The sequence below is a fragment of the Rhagoletis pomonella genome, unplaced genomic scaffold, assembly GCF_013731165.1.
Source record: "Rhagoletis pomonella isolate Grant_MI unplaced genomic scaffold, Rhpom_1.0 Rhpom_scaffold_00006, whole genome shotgun sequence".
Classification (NCBI taxonomy): domain Eukaryota; kingdom Metazoa; phylum Arthropoda; class Insecta; order Diptera; family Tephritidae; genus Rhagoletis; species Rhagoletis pomonella.
Window position 1 is genome coordinate 48,775,870 of NW_023458560.1, and position 8,484 is coordinate 48,784,353.

At 33.3% G+C, this 8,484-nt stretch overlaps 1 protein-coding gene across 4 annotated transcripts in view; it reads right to left on the reverse strand.

Annotated features, from left to right (window-relative positions):
• LOC118740857 overlaps positions 1-7,964 on the reverse strand; it is a 534,289-nt gene extending 526,325 nt beyond the window's left edge. For 2 of the 4 annotated variants that reach the window (XM_036472590.1, XM_036472586.1), the window contains exon 1: positions 7,814-7,964. The gene's annotated coding sequence lies outside the window, so the exon portion shown is untranslated. Of the gene's footprint in view, positions 1-413; positions 649-7,412; positions 7,747-7,813 lie in introns of those variants that run through there. The other 2 variants (XM_036472588.1, XM_036472587.1) reach the window with 2 other exon arrangements.
• Between the last annotated feature and the right edge of the window lie 520 nt (positions 7,965-8,484).

Genomic DNA, 8,484 nt, shown 5'->3' on the forward strand with positions numbered 1-8,484 from the left:
TATTATTTTGTTATTTATATGTTTTGTTTATTATTAATTTGCTCGTCGCATTCTTGTTTTTCACTTTTTCGGCTTTTTTAATTTTTTGTTTTTTTTATTTTGTATGGTGACTTCATGGAAATTGTTGTTATTTTATACAATTGTCAGTCATCACGTCATTTTTTGTTTTTTGTTTTTTTGCCACGTCTTCGCGCGGTTATGGTCTCATGTTTGGATGTGCATGTGTGTGTGTGTGTGTGTGTGTGTGTCAAAGTCACTGTGCATGAAAATTAATGCCGAGCCGCGGCTCATCAAGCTACGCTGCGCTGCGCTGCGCTGCCTTTTTAATTATTTTCTTTATACTTTCGTATTCTATAGTTTATTTTATACATATATTTTTTAGAATCTTTTTTTTTAGTGTTGTATTTATTTACATATTTATGTTTTCTTTGTTGCCGCTTTTCGCTTTTCGTTGCTCGACTCAGCGCGCTCAGTTATGGTATGAATAAAAAGATCGGCAGCGACTTTGACGGTGATGGCCGGCCAAAGCGTAGCTGGGCAAAAGCGGCGGAGCTGCGAACGGAGCACAGATTTCATTTGAGCTGTTGCTTATGCTTTGTGTGTAGATATATTCTATTTTTAATTCGTCTTTATTGCATGGATTTTTATTTATAGGATATATTGGTTTGGGTGTTGTTGTTGTGGGCGCAGTTTGTAGGTACTAGAGGTTTACGCCGACAGGCTTTGCGGCGGCGGCGTGGTCAACTTCAAAAATAATCGGCGGCGGCGGCGACGCCGGCGCGTCTGGAAACGCCGGCGCTACTGCCCATAAGGTAGATTCCAAAGAGCCATGAAGCTTCTAATCTTATCATGTCATCAGATTATAATTCTATTTAATTCATTCATTGACTGCTGCCGAACAGAAGAAAGTCTATATAGTACATACATTAGGTTTACCATCGAAAATGCTTTTTTTGAAAATTTAAAGACCCAACCCCCTAATTTGATTCGTTTTTATGAGAAATATTATTGCCTGTTTTTATAGATTTTTTAAAGGCCATTTAGAGGTCGCGGCCTGTCGATTTAGGTCAGAAACTACGATTTTCTAGATTCATGAGTTTTTGAATGACTATTTTTGCTTGAATTTCAAAGAATTTTTTAAAATTAGACCATCGATAATTTCCACAATTTGAAAATATGTAGTACTAACGTACAAAAAACGATTTTCGATGGGCACCCTAATATACATACATCTCTATGTACTCTGCAAATCCGTATATACTATTTCAATTTAAAGAAATAAAAAAATTTAAAGGTTAAGTTATTGGGGTAATTTATGTCGCTATCAATAAATTTTTGCAATAAGCTTATCAACCGTTATGTTAAATTACGGAGTTCTTAGGATTTTTTGCGGGTTATATATTGAAAATAAGATTGGCCTACTTTTTTCCAAAAGTTTAACCCATCAACTCCCACCAGAACGGGTCTTTTTGACCCACTGTTTGAAAAATGGCTTATAAATGGTTAAAATTTCCACTAATATATTAAGCGCCAAATTTTTCTAAGGAGAGCAGAATGTAATGCAAAATAATAGTAATTTTTACCAAAAAGGGGGACTTTAATTCTGTGTAGAAAATATTGCGATGCGCGAGAGCAAAACCTTCCTGGGGTTTGACCACTACATAGGAATACTAACGTAATTTTTACACAGCCACCTATTTCTTGTATACGTCTGTGGGACCCCAGAATAAAGTAACTTACGAATGTAAAAATTAGCAAAAAAAGTGTTTGCTTTTTATTAAAATTCTGTTTAAAATGTTAAAAAAAACACAGGAAAATCACTAGTCTTTGTTTTATCTCCAATAATTGAGGAGTTAGATGCAATAAGGGCGCTTCTGTTAAAACAGCTTTCTGAGATATTGGCGTTAAAGTATAACTTTCTTGTTGATGTAGTATATAAAAAAGTAGTATTGTTGTAGTATTAAAAAAAAATTTCTACTGCGGAAAAAATCGTCAGATTACCAGTATTCGACCCTAATTTAACTGTAATAAACGCTTTCGATCGAAAAACGTGTCACATATGTTTTTTTCTGAGTTACGCTTTTTTTTTAATGTTCAGTGGCCCAAGTTATGCAAAAAAAAACCCCTTTTAAAAATGTAATTTTCATTTCGTAAAATAGTGTTTTTATACGAGTAGTATTTAGTTCCTTCAAACGATGTATTTCAATGTGCATACAATATGAAAATTTTGTACAAAATTCCTTAGGCGCCGAACGCCGCCGCCGCCGCCGCCGCGCCGATATTTTCGTAACTCGGCGGCGGCGCGTGTGAAATGACAAAGAACGGCGGCGGCGGCGGCGTGGCCCGGCGGCGTATACCTCTAGTAGGTACGTACCTACATATGTAGATATGTATGTATGTACATTAGACTGCACCACCAAAAAATTTTTATATTTGAAGACGTCCACCAAAATATTTCGGAAAAATATCAAGATTTACGTAGGCTGCACCGATTTGAAAATACCTCCAAAAATGGAGTTTTTATGAATAAAAATAGTTGCTTAAAGTACTTTTTGAAAAAAAAAAATCCCCTCAGATGACAATACAGTTAGATTTAATAAATCTGCATAAAAATATTTAAAAATCTTTTCAACGGAATCGTAATGATGAGATTTTAGATGCTGTTTTTGTTTACTTTTTTCAAAGATTGTTTTACGAAAAACTTGTGTAACTGAGCCAAAACTATTCTGATTGAAAATTAAAAAAATTTTTTTTTAGTAGTTTTATGCAAATTTTTTAAGCTTTAACCGCTTTGTCATTTAAGGGGTATTTTCAAAAAATCTTTAAGATACCATTTTTATTCATAAAAAACTCCATTTTTGGAGGTATGTATTTTCAAATTGGTCCAGCTCACGTAAATTTTAAAATATTTCCGAAATTTTTTGATGGAAGTCTTAAAATATAATAGATTTTTCAGTTACTAAACTATTAATTTTCGAATAACAAAAATTAAATTTTGTAGGTATTATTTCAAGGCATTCTTGTAGCCTTAAAGCGCCAAAGTATAAAAGTTTAAGAAAATACTTTATCATAACTGCGACAGTCAAGTTTACAATTCAAATTTACATATTTACACCATAAAATATTAAAGCTGATATTTTTGCTTGACAACTTAACCAACCTTTGAACTCTTGTTCAAAACATTTAATGAAATAACAATATCAGCTTGTTTAGCGAAAGCAAATTAACCCTTCGACAAGCATAGTGGTCTACCACACCATTTTGAAGAATGTTGCGTTTATCACGATTTTCTCAAAATTTAAGTGCCTTGTATTCGTAAAAATTGCATGTTAGGTGTGCGTTGTAGGCCGGCGGCGTGTTCGGGCCGTACTTCTTCGTATTTCTGAGCGCATTGCCGCTATGGTAAATTAATTTTCTTGTGGCTGAAATTTAAGATTTCCAACTAAATAAAACGTGATTTGAACAAGTCGAGACCCTAAAAAAATCATTAGTTGTTGTATGTAATTTGACTGCGCTAATTTAGAAAAGAAATAATAATACGAGAGAATTTTAATCTGAACAAAAAGTTTTGATATAGGCCATTCAATGTTTGTTTCTGTTATCGAGTATAAATCGTACTTATTTCATTAATGGCATTGCTTTTCTGCCTCGCGTCACAGCATACATTACCGGCTATACGTCAATCTGTTTGTCAATTTGTCACTTCGTATTTAATGTTTACCAAAAAATATTTACGCACATACAAATGCTTCACTTTGACGACGAAAAAAAGGCCAATGCACATTTACTAATTCGTTCGTATTTTAAACCATTTGTAATTAAAATTTAGCCTCTGCGCAAATGTACATACATACATATATAGGCACATACATACCATATGCATACATATGTATGGATTAGGGTGTTTCTTAAAATGTCAGCGTCGAAATTTTGTATGGGACAGCCCTTCACTTCGTTCTATAAAATAAAGGCATCAAAGAAAATTTAAACAATTTTTAACAATTTTTAGGGGTCGCTACCGGGGTTAAAAAATATGAAATATTCTACCAATTTGACACATTTTGTTACCATCGAAAAATTGTCATATTGTCCTGCATTTTCAAAATATATTTGTGGTCACCGTAGCAATATACGCCTCGTCATTAGAATAGTGCACCCTTTTAATCCTTAGTATTAACATTTTTCCACTTGTTTATTTAATATTCATTAATTTTTTATAAAAATATTGCAAATTCTATGTGTAAATCCAATTTTAAATTTTTTTGCAAATTAAAAAAAAAAATGACAACAAAGGGTTGCGCTGTCGTAACAACTTGCAGAGAATAAGTTAATAATGTTTTTAGAAAAATTTAGGATATGCAGCTTTGTGGCCCATTCAACTTTAGTGTAATAAAGTGCAAGTTTCAAGCGGCTGTATAATAGCGTTGATTTTTGATTTTTCTTTTTTTTTTGTTAACGGTGCTGCGCATTTTCTTCTATACAAAGTATGCTCGACAAAATTTGTATACGAAAGAAAATATACGAATTAAAATAGCTGGCAACCCTTTTCATAACTATTTATGAATTGTAGATTTTTTAAAATACTTTCCGTTTGATACAAGCACACTCAAATTACTGAGATACAAATTTGTATTACCAAAACAAAAAAATGTGCAACCTTAGTATTTGTTCTAATTATTTGTTTATTAAAGTTCTCAAAAACGGAATAACGCTTAGTTCAAGGCAAAATTAATTTTAATTTTGTAGAATCGAAAATATGTGGCAATCTTACACTAATATCCTAAGGAATAACGCTTAGTTATGTTTAAGGGTCTTGTTTTAGTATCCATATATATAAAATAATATTGTGTCTTTATTTTCTTAACAAAAAACTAAATAAGTATACGATTCAAAGTAGGTGGCAACTCTTTGTAAAATGCAGCGAAAAATATTCTCAACGATCAACGGTAATATTTAGTGGCTTGAAACGTGCATTTGATTATACTAAAACTTATTTAAAATTTTGATGAATATTTCTTGAATTTCCCCCGAGTTCTGTATGGTATTAAACAAATGTATTCTTTTGCTTTTTGTTGTTGAATGAACTATATTTTTATAAAAAAAAATAAGAAAAATTTGTTATCGAAAAAAAAAAATAAAATCGTCGAAACTTCTGGGCATGCAAATTTTTGACGCTGACTGTATATACTATATACACGAATTGCTCATTTAAAGTAATGACGAATCCATGGGGAGAGTTAATATGGATTTCCTGAGCTCAAAACGCATTTTTTTTTTTTAATGGGTCTAATCATTGAACTCGTGTCGATCGAAAAATTTGAAATTTTTGTATAGAAAATTATAGGAAAATTTCATGATTTCCGATCGACACGAGTTCAATGATTAGACCCAATATTTAAAATTTTGAAATTTTCGTGAACATCTTTAATTTGTACGTAGAACGAAATAAAGGGGTGTCCCATACAAAATTTAGGTTTTGACATTTTAAGAAGCACCCTAATACATATGTATGCGTGTAAGTAAGAGCAGCAGCGTGGCAAAGTACGAAATACTTGCATTTAGTATGTAATGCGTTGAAAGGCGTAAGGAGCTGTCGTCAGCACCTGATCACTTGCAACTTGACGAGTACATACTTGCAGCAGCAAGCTGGGTGGGAGGTCGTTACAGCACAGCTGTTAGGAATTATGTAGGTCAAGCTGTTGAAATACATACCTATGTCGCACGCTTGCTGAGGATCTATGTATATAGTTAGTTAAATAGTCTTGACACTTAAAATGATAATCTGTATATATGTATACACCTGCACATACATATGTATGTAGATAGCACTTATCTGCAACAACAAGAACAAATCACATATATACCTAAATATATTTTTCAGTTGACGACATTCAGTTGTCACCATTTTTATTTTGGAAATTTACGAAGTCGGCTGTCATATTTTGAAGCAAGTACTTTGTAATAGTTACAACAAGGCACACGCGGTTGTCGACACATAGAATCATAAATAATACATACATACATAAAAATATGTAATAATAGTTAAAACGAAAAATATGCAGCTCAACAACACAGCAGATTGTGGCTGTCGAAGTTGACTCCACTGCACAGCTGGCTGTAGACAAGTTGGAGCGATTTGCAGCCACCCTGCAGTAAATCGCGTTAGTTCAGAACTAGCGCAGAACTAGCTCATTAAGAGGCGGTACTGGTTCTCGATCTATCCCAACGCAATGCTTGAAACTGTCTCTTTTTACATGGCGATGTACTGGGAAGTGGAAATTGCCACCTCTGCAGAAATTTCGAACTAGTTCTGAACTGGTTTCATTTTCGACAGTTCTGGGAAAATAAGTTTTTTATGAGAAAAAATGGTGATTATTCGATTTTTTTATATTTTTTTTTCATTTTTCCTGTTCTCTTACAGATTGCATTTTATTTAATTTTTTGTTTTATTCTTTTATTTTACTTGTATTACATTTGATCATTTTCTCTTCAATTTTTAAACGGCACTCAACAATTTCAATTTGTTCAACGATTTTAAGGGCCGTTTACATGCAACTTTTGCTTCAGAGTTCTGCTTTGACAGATAAGTTGAATACATGATTTTATAGGAGTATTGCTAACTAGAATGCGAGGAAAGCAAAGCGAAGCAAAATCATGGGCAACTCTCAACTTTTGCGCGCTTTGGCAATCAGCTGTTTACATGTACCTTTTCTCGTGCGCTCGCATTCGCATTTAAACGCATTTAAATAAAGTAAATATGAATTATTATTGCTAGCATTAATGCATATTATTGCACTTTTATCTATTTTACACAGATAAAATATTGAGGGAAAGGAGAACGCAGAAGCTGTCAAAGCTTTTATTGCAGCATACCTTCTACGCTTCATGTTTTGTTGTTAAAGTTCGAACTGTCAAGCAAAGCGCGGAAAGTCGTATGTAAACGGCCCCTTAAAGTCGGAGGTCTTCCCGCTGAGCTTTTTGGTATTGTGCGAGAAGTGGGAATTTGTGCATTTACTTCTCAACAGAGCGCAACTAGCACTCCGAAAGTTTCTCAACTGTCTCTCTCTGCAGTCGTTTTGAACTAGTTCAGAGATAGTTCTGAAATGTGTAGGGCGGAACTAGCGCTTTAACAGACTGTCTCTAAATTTTACTGCAGGGCACACACACACACACACACATGACAGGCACACAAACACATTTCAGTATGTTTGCTTGCTAGTATTTAAGCTAGTTAGTTATTTAGTGGGGTTAGGTTATCGCCGTTTTTTTTTTTTGGTTTTTTTTCATCATCATCAACACACACTACATATGTATGTATGTATGTATGTAGAAAAAAATCACTTGCTGGCACATTCCACTTTACACTAAATGCAATTCAATATACATACATATGTACATACAAATCTAAATACATGGCTTTTGCACAAAAGCGAACTAAATGCACGTACATCTGTGCGCTTTTGTAAGTAATCACACTGCACTTTTCTCGATCGAAATCGCTCACAGAATAAAATATAAAAACTGTAGAATTGTAGGTTTAAAATATCAAATAAGATTTTATTTCTTTACCGCACGACAAAACAACTAGAAATGGCGTTTGACCGAAGGCGCAGGCGAAGGGAACTCGTAAAAACAACATTCAGCACTAACATATGAACATACATACATACGAACATATGTATGTATGTATGTGAGTATGTATATACAAAAAAACACCACAAGTAAATATCATGTAGAGTAAAGAATAACCAAAAACAACAAATACCATAAAATAAAAAAATAAAAACACTAGCGTGTAAAAACAAATATGTACATATGTAAATGTTTAGCGTCGTAGCACACGAGAGAGCGTAATAACAAAAGCACACACGTTCTTCACATGAAATCGCACCGTACTGAAATCTGTTGCTTGCCCATTTGGGGCCAGTAGCGTGTGGAGCTCTCAAACTAACTTGCCTACTACGAGCAAGGCGAAGAAGTGCGCCGCTAAAAGAGACCTAATTGTATTTTAGATAAGGTGAGTAGAATGAGCATAGAATGGGGGAGAAGGAAGAAAAACACATGTAAATGCGCGTTTGATAGGCGAAGATCGGCACATGGCAATAAACAGGGTTGCATTCGGTGTGTCAATAGTGATGATGTTTGTGTACTTATGGAAATTTGTAGAGAAATTCGGTTTTTTTTTAAATATTGTAGGTTATTAGCTAATTTCAGATGCTATACACAGAGAAAAATAAATCTAATAAGACATCTCTATGGATTTTCTTATTTTTACGATGTATGTATATCATGTATATTCTTGTGGTTTTCATTAGGTAATCTAATTATATGACCATACCTTACTGTTATTAAAAAAAGCTCTTTAACAATTATTTTATGACTTTTATTTAATTACTTCTTAAATAACCGTTATAAATCCAAAATAACAATTATTTTTGATTTTTATCTAAATAATCTGCAAATAATAGTTATTTTTGATTTTTA